This window comes from Symphalangus syndactylus, chromosome 1 (assembly GCF_028878055.3).
Source record: "Symphalangus syndactylus isolate Jambi chromosome 1, NHGRI_mSymSyn1-v2.1_pri, whole genome shotgun sequence".
Classification (NCBI taxonomy): Eukaryota; Metazoa; Chordata; class Mammalia; order Primates; family Hylobatidae; genus Symphalangus; species Symphalangus syndactylus.
This window is the reverse complement of record NC_072423.2, coordinates 36,854,850-36,869,459: the sequence shown is the minus strand read 5'-3', so window position 1 is coordinate 36,869,459 and position 14,610 is coordinate 36,854,850. Positions and strand designations below refer to the sequence as shown.

At 45.6% G+C, this 14,610-nt stretch overlaps 1 pseudogene; it reads left to right on the top strand.

Moving 5' to 3' along the window:
* The first annotated feature begins 1,244 nt into the window (after positions 1-1,244).
* On the top strand, positions 1,245-2,625 carry LOC129488211 (single-strand selective monofunctional uracil DNA glycosylase-like; annotated as a pseudogene).
* Positions 2,626-14,610: the final 11,985 nt, after the last annotated feature.

Here is a 14,610-nt window from a genome sequence, read left to right as displayed (position 1 = left end):
GTATAAGTATCAAGTGCCAAGACAAGTCAATAGGGAAATTGTCTTGTCTTTTCAACAAAGGGTGCCAGGACAACTGGATGTCACCTGTGAAAGAATGAAGACGGATCCTACTTCACATCATCTATAAAAACTAACTCAAAAGGAATCAAAAGACATTTTGGAAGAGCTAAAAACTACAAGACTATTGGAAGAAAATGTAGGGGTAAATGTTGAGACCTTGGAGTAAGCGATGGTTTCTTGGATGTGACACCAAAAGCACAAGTGATGAAAGAAAAAATAAGCTGGGCATCATCGAAATTAAAAACTTTCATGTTTCAAAGGACACTATTATAAGAAAGTGAAAGACAAAACACTGAATGGGAGAAAATATTTGCACACAGAAACCTGTACACAAATATGCACAGCAGCGTTATTCATCATGGCGCACTGCGGGGCCAGGCACAGTGGCTCACGCACAGTGGCTCACTTTGGGACACCGAGGCAGGTGAATCATGAGGCCAGGAGCTTGAGACCAGCCTGGCCAACAGGGTGAAACCCCATCTCTACTAAAAATACAAAAAAAATTAGCAGGGCATGGTGGCGTGTGCCTATAATCCCAGCTACTTGGGAGGCTGAGGCAGGAGAATTGCTTGAATCCAGGTGGCGGAGGTTGCAGAGGGCCAAGATCGTGCCACTGCACTCCAGCCCAGGCAACAGAGCGAGACTCCATCTCAGTAAAAAAAAAAAAAAAAGCCAAAAGTAGAAACAAACCAATTGTCCATCAGTGATGAATGGATGAACAAAAGGTGTGCTATCCGTACAGTGGGATGCTGTTCAGCCATAAGAAAGGAAAGAAGTACTGCTACATGCTCCAAGAAAGCCATAAGAAAGGAAAGAGTACTGCTCACAGGCTCATGGATGAGCCTGGAAAATGTTACACTGAGCCCGATAAGCCAGACACAAAGGCCACATTTTGCGTGACTGCATTTATACAAGATGTGCAGAATAGACAGTCAAATCCACAGAGACAGAAGGTGGATCAGTGGCTGCCAGGGCTGGGGGAAGAGGGAAGGGGAGGGACTGCTAATGGGTATGGGGTTTCTCTGGGGGATGATGAAAATTTTCTGCAACTAGATAAAGGTAATAGTTGTACAATCACAGGAATACACTAAAAATTGCTGAATTGTGCACTAATGGTATGGGGAATGTATTGCCCCCACTCCAAAAAAGTAGGAAGTGCTGGACCAGGTGACAAAAGCATGGCCATGCCCCAGAATTTTTCACTAGGGACCCTCCATGAGCCAGCAGGTGCCCGGAGAGAGCCCCTGCCCTGCCCTCAAGGCTTGGCTGAGGGCTTCCTGGAGGAGGAGCTTTGGCTCAATGCTGAGCTGAGCCAACTGCAGTTCTTGCAGTCTGCAGGCATCATTCACAATCCCGTGGAGTATTGTATAAGAGCCGCATCGCAACTTTGTGACTCGCTGCTGCCAGGGCCCCAAGGAAGTGCTCTTCCTGGGCACAAACCCACGACGTTTTAGCATGGCCCAGATATGAGTGCCCTTTGAGGAAGCGAACATGGTCTGGGACTGGCTGGGCATTGGAGGGCCTGTGCTAACCCCTCCCGAAGAGCACCCTCTTAGCTGGGACTGGGGTGCTGGGACTGGCGTGCTCAGTCAGAGGTGAGTGGTGCCCGATTCTGGGGCTTTTCCAGAACCTCTGTGGTTCTCCTCTTCTCCTGTCACTGCTTTGTCCACAATCTGTGTTCTCTGCTATTCCTGGCTCCCAGAGAACACAACCTCACTCCTGCTGAGCTTCCTGCCAAGCAGCAACAACAGCTTCTTGGGATCTTAGTGCCCCCCTCTGCCGGCAGGTGCGGCGGCTGGGGGTTCGGCTGGGGGTGGGAGTGGCCTGGCTGGTGCAGTAGTGGGCGTGAATGGCTCTGGCAGCCCTGATGCCAGAGGTCCAGGTGGAGGGGCTCCTGCATCTCTCTCCCTGTAACCCACAGGCCAGCAGGGCTAATAGGCAGTGACCAAGCGAGTTGACCAAGTGAGTTGGGGCTGCTGCCGTGGCTATGGAAATGAGTGTCCCTGGGGCCTGGCATGGGACACATTCAAGGCCTCCAAGTCACTCTTGGGCAAGCAGATAACAACACACCCTGGACTGAAGCCAAAGGTCCTCCTGGGCTCCCTGGTTGCCGGGAAACATAGCCTTCGATCTGTTAAACTGCCTTCCTACCTGCTGTGGCAGTTTTGACCCCACTCCTGTTTGCCCTGCCGAGTCCTGCTTTCCTCAGCTTCCCTGAGCATTGCCCTTTCTGTGGGAGGGAATCAGCAGAAGGTGCACGGTTGCACTTTAGATGCTTCTACCTCGTCGTTTCCTTGGAAGTCTCTATTCAATGGGGAGCTCCCTAGACTGGCTGCTAAGGTCGCATTTGCTTTTTCAGAGGAAATACCTTGTCAGGATCCTTACCCATGCTTATAGAACAGCTGCCTTCAGCTGACCCCTTTCCTCATAGGGGCCAGGACAAAGCATGGGACAAGAAATTCAGAGTGATCTTCTCATGAGAGGCTGAGGCTGGCTCAAAGAATTCAGTGTGGCAGTGTGAAAGTCAGAAGACCTGGATTTTCATCCCAGCTTTGCGACTTGTGAGCTTTATGATGGTCAGATTGATGGAGCCTGGGCTTCAGGCTGCTCCTCTGTAAACGGGGGCTGCCTCCCTGCTGGGGTTCATGTGAAGGCAACGGAGACAACACCTGAAAGTGCCTTGGCCGGGCGCGGTGGCTCATGCCTGTAATCCCAGCACTTTGGGAGGCCGAGGCAGGTGGATCATGAGGTCAGGAGATGGAGACCATCCTGGCCAATATGGTGAAACCCCGTCTCCACTAAAATACACGCACAAAAAATTAGCCAGGTGTGGTGGCATGTGCCTGTAGTCCCAGCTACTTGGTAGGCTGAGGCAGGGAAATTGCTTGAACCTGGGAGGCAGAGGTTGCAGTGAGCTGAGATCGCACCACTGCACTCCAGCCTGGCAACAGAGCGAGACTCTCAAAAAAAAAAAAAATTGTCTTGCACAGGCCTGGCTCGTGGCTTTGCTTTCTTGCTTTCTTACCTCAGGGTTGGGGAGTCACCGCACTGTGCTATGAGGGAAGCCCCTCTCCATTCAGGAGACCCTGCTAGGGAGGAGTCTGGGCTCCCACCTGTGGCCAAAGTGAGGGGCGAATTCTTTCCCTGTCAGAGATGGACCAATGACTTTATGACAAACCCAGCCTGTGATTTTTCCAGTCTAAGCATTAAAAGCTCCTAAACCCAGCCAGATGTGGTGGCTCACGCCCATAATCCCAGCACTCTAGGAGGCTGAGGTGGGTGGGTCACTTCAGGTCAGGAGTTTGAGACCAGCCTGGACAACATGGTGAAACCTCATCTCCACTAAAAATAGGAAAATTAGCTGGGTCTGGTGGCAGGTGCCTGTAATCCCAGCCACTCAGGAGGCTGAGGCAGGAGAATCACTTGAACCCGGGAAGGGGAGGTTGCAGTGAGCCAAGATCGCACCACTGCACTCCAGCCTGGGCATCAGAGTGAGACTCCATCTCTAAATAAATAAATAAATAAATAAATAAATAAATAAAAATAAAAGCTCTTAAACTCTTTTTAAAAATAGCTATAAAGTGCCTCCCCTGTCTCCTTGCCACCTGGGGTGAGGTGGGAGCTTAATGGATCCTGTAGATAATATACATTTGAATCTCAGGCCTAGATGAAGGCAGAGCCCTCATGAATGATCAGGGGAGATATGTTTTCTATCTAGAGCCCTGGACAAGCTAGATAAGCTATTTCATTATCTCTCTTTGCAAGTGAGCAGATTGTTTTTTCTGTCACCTTTTTCTCTAGAGTGGAAGCCTCGGAAGGTCTTGGCTCTATGCAGGATTCACAGCTCTGACGCATTCGTGCCCTAGGCCCAGGCCTCAGCTCCTGTCCCTGCTGGTGGCCATTACATCCAAAGCTTCTTGGGTATCAAGATTGGCAGCTCTCCCCTTCCACCTCCCCTGCATCCAGTGCAGCTGCCCCCACGATCTCCTACTTCTTTGGTTTCAGTTTTCTTTGCTTTCCTTTTGGCTGCAGGATTTCCCTTGCTTTAGCAAAGCTCAGTTAGTGAGTTTGAAAGCCTGTTCATTATCTTTTCTCCACCACTTCTAGGTATTTTTAGAGCAGAAAGCTTTCTATGTTTCCTAGTCTGCCACACTACCAGAAATGTAAGTCTCTGTGATACAATTTCTCTCTATTAAACTAGCAAAAATTTAGCAGGGGCATGTGCAAGGGTGAGGGAAGGGCTCATGTTCTCCTGATGGGAATCTCAATTGCTACTCAACTCCTGACAGTATTTTGCAATCAAAAATATGAAAAAATGATGCATGTCTTTTGTCCCAGCAATTTCCATTTCTAGGAAGTTATTCTATTAAATCATCATGGATGTGTGCAAAGTTTCAGGTTCAGGATGTTTGTCATAGTTGTATCCGGCCTCGGCGTTTCCAAAAAGTATACACTGTTTAAATATTCCCGTTGGGGAAACAAAAAGGAAAAAACAAGAAGGAAGGGGAAGCACTTAGGAAAAGAAAACCTTTCTGAGAAATCTTCAGCAAATGAATGCTTACGACTCTAGGGTCAGATCACATCTCTTGGCCATCCCTAGCTATGAGGGAAACTTGGAAAATTAGAATTTTTATTTGGGTACAACTGAGGTTTTGTTAGTAAGGACGAAGGGAGGAATGGATACCATAGCGTGTATGTATGTATGTAAGTATATGTGTGTGTGTGTATTAGGGTTCTCTAGAGGGACAAAACTAATAGGATAGATGAATAGATGAAGGGGAGTGTATTAAGGAGTATTGACTCACACAGTCACAAGGTGAGGTCCCACAATAGGCCATCTGCAAGGCAAGTAGCAAGGAAGCCTGTCTGAATCCTAAAGCTGAATAACCTGGAGTCCGGTGTTCAAGGACAGGAAGCATCCAGCATGGGAGAAAGATGGAGGCCAGAAGACTAAACCAGTCTAGCCTTTCCATGTTCCTCTGCCTGCTTTTACTCTGGCCATGCTGGCAGCTGATTAGATGGTACCCACCTAGATTGAGGATGTGTCTGCGTCTCCCAGCCCCCTAACTCAAATGTTAATCTCCTTTGGCAACACCCTCACAAACACCCAGGAACAAAACTTTGCATCCTTCAATCCAATCAAGTTGACACTCTATATTAACCATCACAGTATGTATGTGTGTATACATGTAAATATGTATGTATGTCTGTATCTATGCATCTATCTATTGATTGATATGCTTCTAGAAGGGTAGATATCAAGTTCTTTTGATGTTTATTCCTAGTTGGAAGAATTTTAAAGGTAATTTTTACAATCTTGTTTTTGCATATTTGCTATGATACGGCTGCATTATATTTATTTTTAAAATAAACCTTTTAAAATTTCAAATATTTAAAAAATATTAAGATAAAATATAATAAGATAATATAAAACAGCTGTATTATATTTATTTTTTAAAAGTCACTCAAGAGCCTGGGTGTGGTGGCTCACATCTGTTTTCTTAGCACTTTGGGAGGTCAAGGTGGGTGAATTGCTTGAGCCCAGGAGTTCGAGACCAACCTGGGGAACATAGTGGAACCCTGTCTCTCCAAAAAATACAAAAAAATTAGCTGGGTGTGGTGATGCACACTTGTGGTCCCAGCTACTTAGGAGACTGAAGTGAGAGGATTGCTTGAGCCCAGGAAGCAGAGGTTTCAGTGTACCAAGATTGCACCACTGCACTCTAGCCTGTGTGACAGGGTGAGACTGTCTCAAAGAAAAAGAAAACGTCAAGAAAGGTTATAGTTGTTAAGGATGGGGTGGCACATGATGAGGGTAGGACCACAGCCAGGTGTGGTGCCAGAGGGCGGTGAGAAGCAGAGAACCACAGTAACTCAGGAGTATGGGATGAGGATACAGCAGCTGCCAGGGTGGGGCACTCTGACTGTTCTCAATGGATTGTTATGTCCTTGGTTTTTAATTTAGGGGGGTCAAAATGTTGCCTGTTGTCTTGTATGTGCTGCCTATAACCCATTTGGAATATAGAGGGCAGAAGGGGGGACTCTGCAGCCCCTCCAGACATCCCTGCTATGAAGATGGGATATCTTGTGTGTGGATTTTGTCATCACCCAGATAGCTGCTTGCCATTGTGTCTGACTTCTCCTTTCAGCTCTTTAATTGGTTAAAATGTTCTAAGACCTGCTTCATGTTGTGTCCAGCCTCAGAAAACAGATCAGAGTTGTCCTCCTCAAGAGGAGTAGGCCATAGAGTTATTACCATGAGAGCAGCTGCTGGGTCTTAAGGATCCCGCCACAAAAGGGCAAACACAATGTGTTGGGAATGTCGGAGAACCACAGTTTTCCCCCTTTACCAGGAATCATGCCGATAACGGTGGCTGCCATTTATTGAGTGTTTACAGTGAGTATTTTCTCATTTAGTCCTTCAAACCACTTCACAAGATAGATTCTCATTTTATGACTAAGAAAACAAAGGCTCGGACAGGTTAAGTAACTTGTCTAAGATCACACAGCCAGGACAGTGGGAAAGGGGTGACTGCGCTGTCTGGTTTTGAGCCTGTTTGTGACTATTAGTTATTCTACTCAGGGTGACCAGCAATCCTGCTTTACTTCAGACTGTGCTGGTTCTAGCACTTGAAGTCCCACATTCTGAGAGACTCCTCAGTTCCAGGCAAACCTGGACAGCTGGATTTGCTTCCTTGGCAGTGACAGACCTCTTTCCACTGAGCGCTCAGGGGTCCGTGTGTTCTTCACACCTGGATGGTCACCCGGGTGCGATTGAGGCTGGGTATTTTCCATAGTGGCCCTGGGCAATAATAGGCACATAATTGGTACCAAAGGAAAAAAATCCTAGTGGAGTTAATGAGTGAATAAATGACTAACGTCACCTACAGCAACTACTTTCAGATTATCTGAGTCAGGCACTGTTAGGTACTGTGGGAAATAGATAAGTGAGTTTCAGCTAAATAACTGAGTAATGTGAGTAACTAATTGCACTCTAGTGTACAGACTTGCACTGTTGGCGGTGTCAACAAAGATTCATTAAGGGATATTGCACCACAGGCTTGATGGCTTTAGTAACCCACAGCAGTAACGCCACTCTGCTTTGGTAGATCCTGGGGTTGATCAGCCTTATCCCTCACACAGTCTAATTCTTCTGCCTCCCAGCAGATGTGTGAGATATTCAACACCACTTCACAGGAAGGGAGAGTGAGTAAGAAAGGACCACAAGCTTATGATCTAAAGGCGTGATTGCACAGTGGCAGCCCTCAGGCCACCTCCAGGCCACTGTTGTGTTTTGTGGCCTATATAATTTTTTTAAACAAAATTGAGTTGGTGACTCACACCTGTAATCCCGGCACTTTTGGGGGCTGAGCCCAGGAGTTCAAGACTAGCCTGGGCAACATGGCAAGACTTGGTCTCTACAAATAATAATAAAAAAAAGTAGCCGGGTGTGATGATGCACACCTGTGGTCCCAGCTACTTGAGAGGCCGAAGTGGAAGAATCACTTGAGCTGGGGCAGTTGAGGCTGCAGCGAGCCATGATTATGCCACTCTACTCCAGCCTGGGAAACAGAGAGAGACCCTGTCTCAAAAAAAAAAAAAAAAATGAATTGTATGACAGTATTTAAAGACTAGAAGATTTTGCATAAAAATCTGAATTTCTAGTCCCTCTTGATGAAATGGAAGATATGACAGCCCTGTGTTCTTAATCATGGCTGTCACCTGTGATGAGGCATTGACCCTTCAGTTTTCTCATTTCCAGGGCAGTCCTGGCTTGTGTTACGTGAGGCACCAAAATGAAGAGACCGGAAGGTAAAGAAAGTATCTCTAGTGGAAGAAGGCATGTGACTATAGCAGCCTCAGGGACCCCAATGGTTGTCCCATGTTCCAAAGGATCAAGAACACAGTTGTGAGGAAAAGCTACCTCTGCCAAGGCCAGAAGCAGACCCCTTTCTCCTTCAGGAATTTAGATGCTGCCCCTGACTTCTCCTTCTGTATCATCTTTGTTCTCCTCCCGTTTAGTCAAGTCACAAAACAAACTTTTGGTTTTTTCCAATTAACCGTTTCCTTCAGTAAGCGGCAACTCCACTGTTACAGGTGTTCAGGCCAAACACTTTGGAGTCGTTCTTGACTCTCTCATACCCCACCTCACTGCCTGTTTCTGCCATCCTGGTGCAGACCACCATCAGCTCTTGCTTGGGACACCATGGAAGCAAACTGATTGCTCTTCCTGCTTCCATCCTCACCCTGCTGCTGCCTATTCCCAGCGCTGCCAGGGAGGGATCCCGTCAAACCATAAATGGGATAGCCAGGCATGGCGGCTCACACCTGTAATCCCAGTGCTTTGGGATGGTGAGGAGGGAGGATCGCTTGAGCCCAGCAGTTCAAGACTGCAGTGCCCCATAATCGTGCCTGTGAATAGTTACTGTACTCTAGCCAGGACAACATAGCAAGACCCAGTCTCTACAATTAAAAAAAAAATATTAGCTGGTGCACACCTGTAGGCTGTGGTGGGAGGATCACCTGAGCCCAGGAGTTCGAGGTTATAGTGAGCTGTGATTGCACTACTGCATTCCAGTCTGGGCAACAGAGCAAGACCCTGTCTCTAAATACACACACACACACACACACACATAAAATATATATATTATTTATATATATATAATTTATATATATAATATATATTATTTATTTATATATATTATTTATATATATATAATTTATATATATAATATATATTATTTATTTATATATATTATTTATATATATATTATTTATATATATTATTTATATATATATTATTTATATATTATTTATATATATTATTTATATATATATATATAGAGAGAGAGAGCGAGAGCCTGGTGCAGTAAGTAGCTCATGCCTTGATGCCTGTAATCCTGGCACTTTGGGAGACCAAGGCGGGAAGATCACTTGAGACCAGGAGTTCAAGAACAGCCTGGGCAACATACATTTCTACAAAAAGTAAAATAAAAATTAGCTGAGTGTGGTGGCACACACCTGTAGTCTCAGCTGTTCTGGGGGATGAGGCAGGAGAATTGCTTGAAACTGGGAGGTTGAGGCTACAGTGAGCCTTAATTGCACCACCACACTTTAGCCTGGGCAACAGAGTGAGACTCTGTCTCAAATAAATAAATGGTATCTATGTGTATTATATATAGATATATAATATCTATCTGTCTATCTATCTGACCATGCTCCTCTGATCAGCTCAGACCCTCTGCAGTTTGAGTCACTCCCTTATCCTCTCTGTGGCCCCTTCCATTCTACACTCTCACTGGGCTCCATTCACGCTGGCCCCTAGCCCTGCTCCATGGATCTCTGAATACCACAAGCATACTACTGCCTAGGGTCTTTGTACCTGCTGGAGGTTTCAGTTATCTAAGGCTGTATAACAGATCGCCCCAAAACTTAGTGGCTTTAAACAATAAGAATCATCTATGATCTCTCATGGTTTCTGTGGGATGGGAATTCAGTATCAGCTAGGCAGGGTGGTCCTGGCTCAGGCCTTTCATGAGGTTGCAGACAGATGTTGGCAGCAGCCAAGTCATCTGCAGCTTGGCTAGTAGGGGGGCTCTACTTCTGAGGGGACGCCCTCATGTGGCTGGCAAGTTAGTGCTGGCTGTTGGCCAGAGCCCCAGTTCCTAGGCACGTGGAGCTCTCCGTGGGTTTGCATTAGGACGTCTTGAGGGCATGAAGGTTGGATTTCCTCAGAACGAAAGCATCCAGGAAGCCAGGTGAAAGCGGTAATGCCTTTTATGACTTAGCCTCCGAGGTCACCATCACTCCGGATTCCTTTGGTCGGTCACACAGAGCTACCCTGATTCAGAGCGGGAGGTGCCACACGAGGGTGCAAATAATGGGAGGTGGGGGTCGCTGGGGGATCCTGGAGGTTGCAACCATGCAGCTCTTTGCCTGGGATGTCCTTCCCTCAGCAACTGCAAGGCTGACCTGTGATTCCTTAAGATTCCTGCTCTAATGTTCCTTATCAGAGAGGCCTCACAGCTTACCCTTTTTAAATAACTTCCCTACCCTCCTGATATTCCTATCCTGCTTTTCTTTTCTTCACAACACTTACACCTGCAGTGCTGTCTATTTCCTTGTTTATTGTCTCCCTCCAGTAGATGAATCCTCAGCATTTAGACCAGTGCCTGGTACAAAGGCTCTCAGTATTTTTCACATGAATGAATAGCTTATATGCATTAAATGTTATGAATGAATGAAATCTTACCTCTTTGAATAGGCTTCATCACATGCTATCAAGGGCACATACTGATGATACAATTTATCACTGTTGATGTTGACCTTGATCACCTGATGGAGGTGGAATTTGTCAGGTTTCTCCACTGTAAAGTTACTGGGGTTTTTCCACTTTTCCATTCTGTATTGTTTGGAAGGAAGTCACACTTAAGGAGTGGGAATTATGAGGATTAGGAATCTACATAATTTATTTGGAATTCTTCTGCACAGGAAATTCATCTCTTCTCCCTCATTTATTAACTTGGCAATCATTTATTTATATTAGCATGGATTCCTGGATATTTATTTTATACTTTGCATTATAATCCAATCCTACCTTATTTTGTTGTTCAAATTGTTCCACCTTTGGTCATTGGAAGCTCTTTCGGTTGGCTCCCATGCTCCTTGGCCGTATTCCCATCAGTGTGTGTGTGTGTGTGTGTGTGTGTGTGTGTGTGTGTGTGTGTATTTGTAGCATTTCCTTCCTTTCTGGCACTACAAGATGCACCAGGCTCATTTTGGTGCATATTTCCTTCATTCCCTGCCCCAGGAGGCAGGAATGCCCCTAATGTTTCTAAGGAGCCTTGGTTCCTTTTATTGAGAATGGTGTTAGAAACCAAGTTATGCAAATATGCTTCCAATTATTCTATGTCTCACCATTTCCTCAGGCACTGCCCTAGTCTAGGCTGTCACCTCTCTTCGTGGCAACCTTCCAACTATCCACAAAACATACTGCCCCTACGTTTCCTCTACTTCTTTCTCGCCATCCTTTCTCTTTAGGCAGAGGCATCATTCTTAGTGATAAATCGGCTCATGTCAGCCTTTCAATGGACACCATTGTTCTCAAGATGAAGTTCTCCTGTGTATGGTGTAAAACATTCTTCTTGACCTGGGCCTGCCTACCCTTCCAGCCTTACCTGTCCCATAAACCCAGCCTGGAGGCTGAGCTCTAGCCGCACTGAACTACTTTCCTTTATTTCTGTGTCTTTACAAATGTCCATACAGAACTTTCCACTGCTGAGAAACAAGCTCTGAGCTTAATGTTACCATGTTAAAATGTCTTCTCGCCAGGCGCGGTAGCTCACGCCTGTAATCCCAGCACTTTGGGAGGCGGCGGGGGGGGGAGATCACGAGGTCAAGAGTTCGAGACCAGCCTGAACAACATGGTGAAACCCCATCTCTACTAAAAATACAAAAATTAACCAGGTGTGGTGGCGCACACCTGTAATCCCAGCTACTCAGGAGGCTGAGGCAGGAGAATCGCTTGAACCCGGGAGGTGGAGGTTGCAGTGAGCCAAGATCATGCCACTGCACTCCAGCCTGGGCGACAAAGCGAAACTCCATCTCAAAAAATAAAATGTCTTCTCTCCTTTCTTGTTTGGGATTGAACAAGAGGCACTCATTTATTTAAAAGCCCCCTGTGATATGAAAATTAAATATTGTTCTCCCCCACCACCCAGCTCCTGCCACACAGCTCCTAAATCCCTTGGAATTTCTTGGCTGATAGGAAGTCTTTTGTTCTAATGAGGCCACTCTTGATAGCTAGAGAGTTCAAGAGGGGCAGTTGACAGAGGACCAGGGCATGATTAAAGGGTGGAGCTTTCAGCCCCACCCCCGACCTCTAGGGAGGGGAGAGAAGTTGGAGACAAACTTAATCACCAAAGACCAAATGATTTCGTTAATCATGCCTGCAGAAAGAAACTTCCATAAACCCATGTATTCACCAACCTGAAAGCTCTCTGAACACCATCGTTTAGGGGGCTTATGGAAGTTTCCAGTACATCCGAATAGTCCCAACACCTGGGAATGTGCTTGTAGATACTCAAGTATTTGCAGCTTAAATTATCATCTAAGTGAATAACTAAACCAAAAAATGAATAAATGTAAGAAGGGGTAAATGAATGGATGAATGAAGTGGTTGTATATTTCTCCTTTGCCCTTAGGGTCAGAAGTGGTTTCCAAATGTTGAAATTTTGACCATTGAATTGATTTGACTTGGATTCTCAATGTTGGTCGACAGTCTGGCGGCAACAGGAGTGGCCTCCATGCATTGGTGAGCACCCACTCCCCTTTATGCAAGCATGACAGTGAGGAGGAAGGAAAGAGTGTGCAGGTGCGTGGGAGGCTGCTGTAAGCTCCCAAGGGGAGGGCTTCTAGCAAAAGTGAGGTTTTCTTTGCCCTTGATATTCTGAGAGCACCTGGAGAAGCCACATAGCTAGTCAAGCCCAGGTGCTTGTTTCTGGTCCAGTTCAAATACATAAGGCCTGGAGGTGCTTTGGGGAGGTGTGACTGCAAATGCTGTTGGGATTTGAATAGGCAAAAAAGAAGGTGAGAGAGGCTGGGGAGGGGATGTGGGACAACCTGTGTAGGGGCCGGCCAGGAAGGGGTTGGCCTGGGGAGGGGAGAGGGCAGGAGATGGGGAACGTGACACATTGTGAAGGGTCTTGCATGCCAAGGTAAAGAGCTGAAATTGTTCCTGTAGGCAGTAGAGAACTCTTTTAAAATGGATAGTCAACAAGTAACTATACATTTACTTTTTTCTACAAGGTAATACATGCTAATTATAGAAATGTTGGAAAATATAGGAAAGAATAAAGCTAAAAGGAATCATGAGTCAGCATATCACCTAGAGAATGCAATGCCTTTGATGTATTTCCCTCCAGTAACTTTTGGTCACAGTCATCATAGTCATATGTTGCACGGTGCTTTATAACTTGTTTTAAAAATATCGTTAATATGTTATGAGCATTTGTTCATGAAGCCATCTTTTGAAACCTGATTTTTAATGGACGCACAGTAATTCATCTTTATAGCCAGCCCTTCATGTCTGTGGGTTCTGCATCTGAGGATTAAACTAAACTTGGGTCAAAAATATTTGAAAAAGTAAAAATAACAATACAACAATAAAAATAATACAAATTAAAAAACAATATAGTATAGCAACTATTTTCATAACATTTACATTGTATTAGATATTATAAGCAATCTAGAGATGATTTAGAGTCTAGGGGAGGATGTGTGTAGGTTATATGCAAATATGATGCCATTTTATATTAGGGATTTGAGCATCCCAGATTTTGGTATCCTCAGGGATCCTGGAACAAATCTCTCTGTGAATACTGAGGGAAGACTGTAATGTACTTAATCAATTCTTTATTAATGGTTATCTGATTATTTTAATTTTTCAGGATATGTGAAGCTCAATGGCATTCTTGTATACACACATTTACATGCACCTTGGATTATTTCTTAATAAATTTATAGAAGTAGAATTACTAGGTCAAAGGTTCTACAGATTTCAAAGGCTTTTAGTGCCCTAGGTCCTAGGGAATGACTGGAAGTTTCTGAGAAAAGTGATGTGGGAAGTGTCTTCTTTTCTTCTCGTTTTTGCTGATTACTTTTAACTTTTTTATGGAAGACAACCCCTGGGGCTCCTGTCTGGTCTACACTCCTCCCCTGAGAATGATCCAGTGTCCATCCATAATCCCTGAGGAAGAGGGCCTCTCCCTTCATATTCCTACCACTTCAGTGTTTCCACTGAAGCTGCCTCCCTGCCCAGAACCTCAGGGCTCCCGGGAGCTGGCACAGAGGGCCCCTCAGCTGGAGCATTTTAAGGGCTGGCTCAATGTGGCAGAAGGGAACTACCTATCCTTTCTACCTGGCAGGGCAACCGAGGGGTCAAATAACATAATGGGTAAGGAAGTGCCTCATAAAACGCCACGCAAATATAAGGCATTGTTATACAATTATTTTCATTGGGAAATGTAATTTAGTTCCAAACAACCACTTTCAGAGGAACTCTTGGAACATAATTATAGTGGACATCTGTTGTTTTTGGTCTGTCCAATGGGCCTTTCCCCTTCTTCTGGCAACAATACTGCCCAACCCCCTTCCTCTGGGGAAGTGCACCTCTTTAACTCCAGACTTGTGATCTTGCCGGGGCTGCCATGACGTGACTCCACTGCAGGGTCCCAGGGATAGACGTGTGACCCAGGCTTGGCCAATCACAGTAGCCCCACCCCCCACCTACAAGATGATTGGTCCCTGTAATCCATGACCAGGGTTTGGTCGGCTATCATTCTACCTTGAGATTTTGACATAGGGAGGCAAAGAGAATGACCCTTTCCTTCTGGTGGAGGTTGCTGAGCAGGGGTGATATGAGCTTCTCAGTCTGTTCAGGCTGCTATAACAAAATGCCTTAGACTGGGAGGCTTAAACACAACAAACAGTTATTTCTCCCAGTTCTCCAGACTGGGAAGTTCAAGATCAAGGTGGCAGCAGATTTGGTAT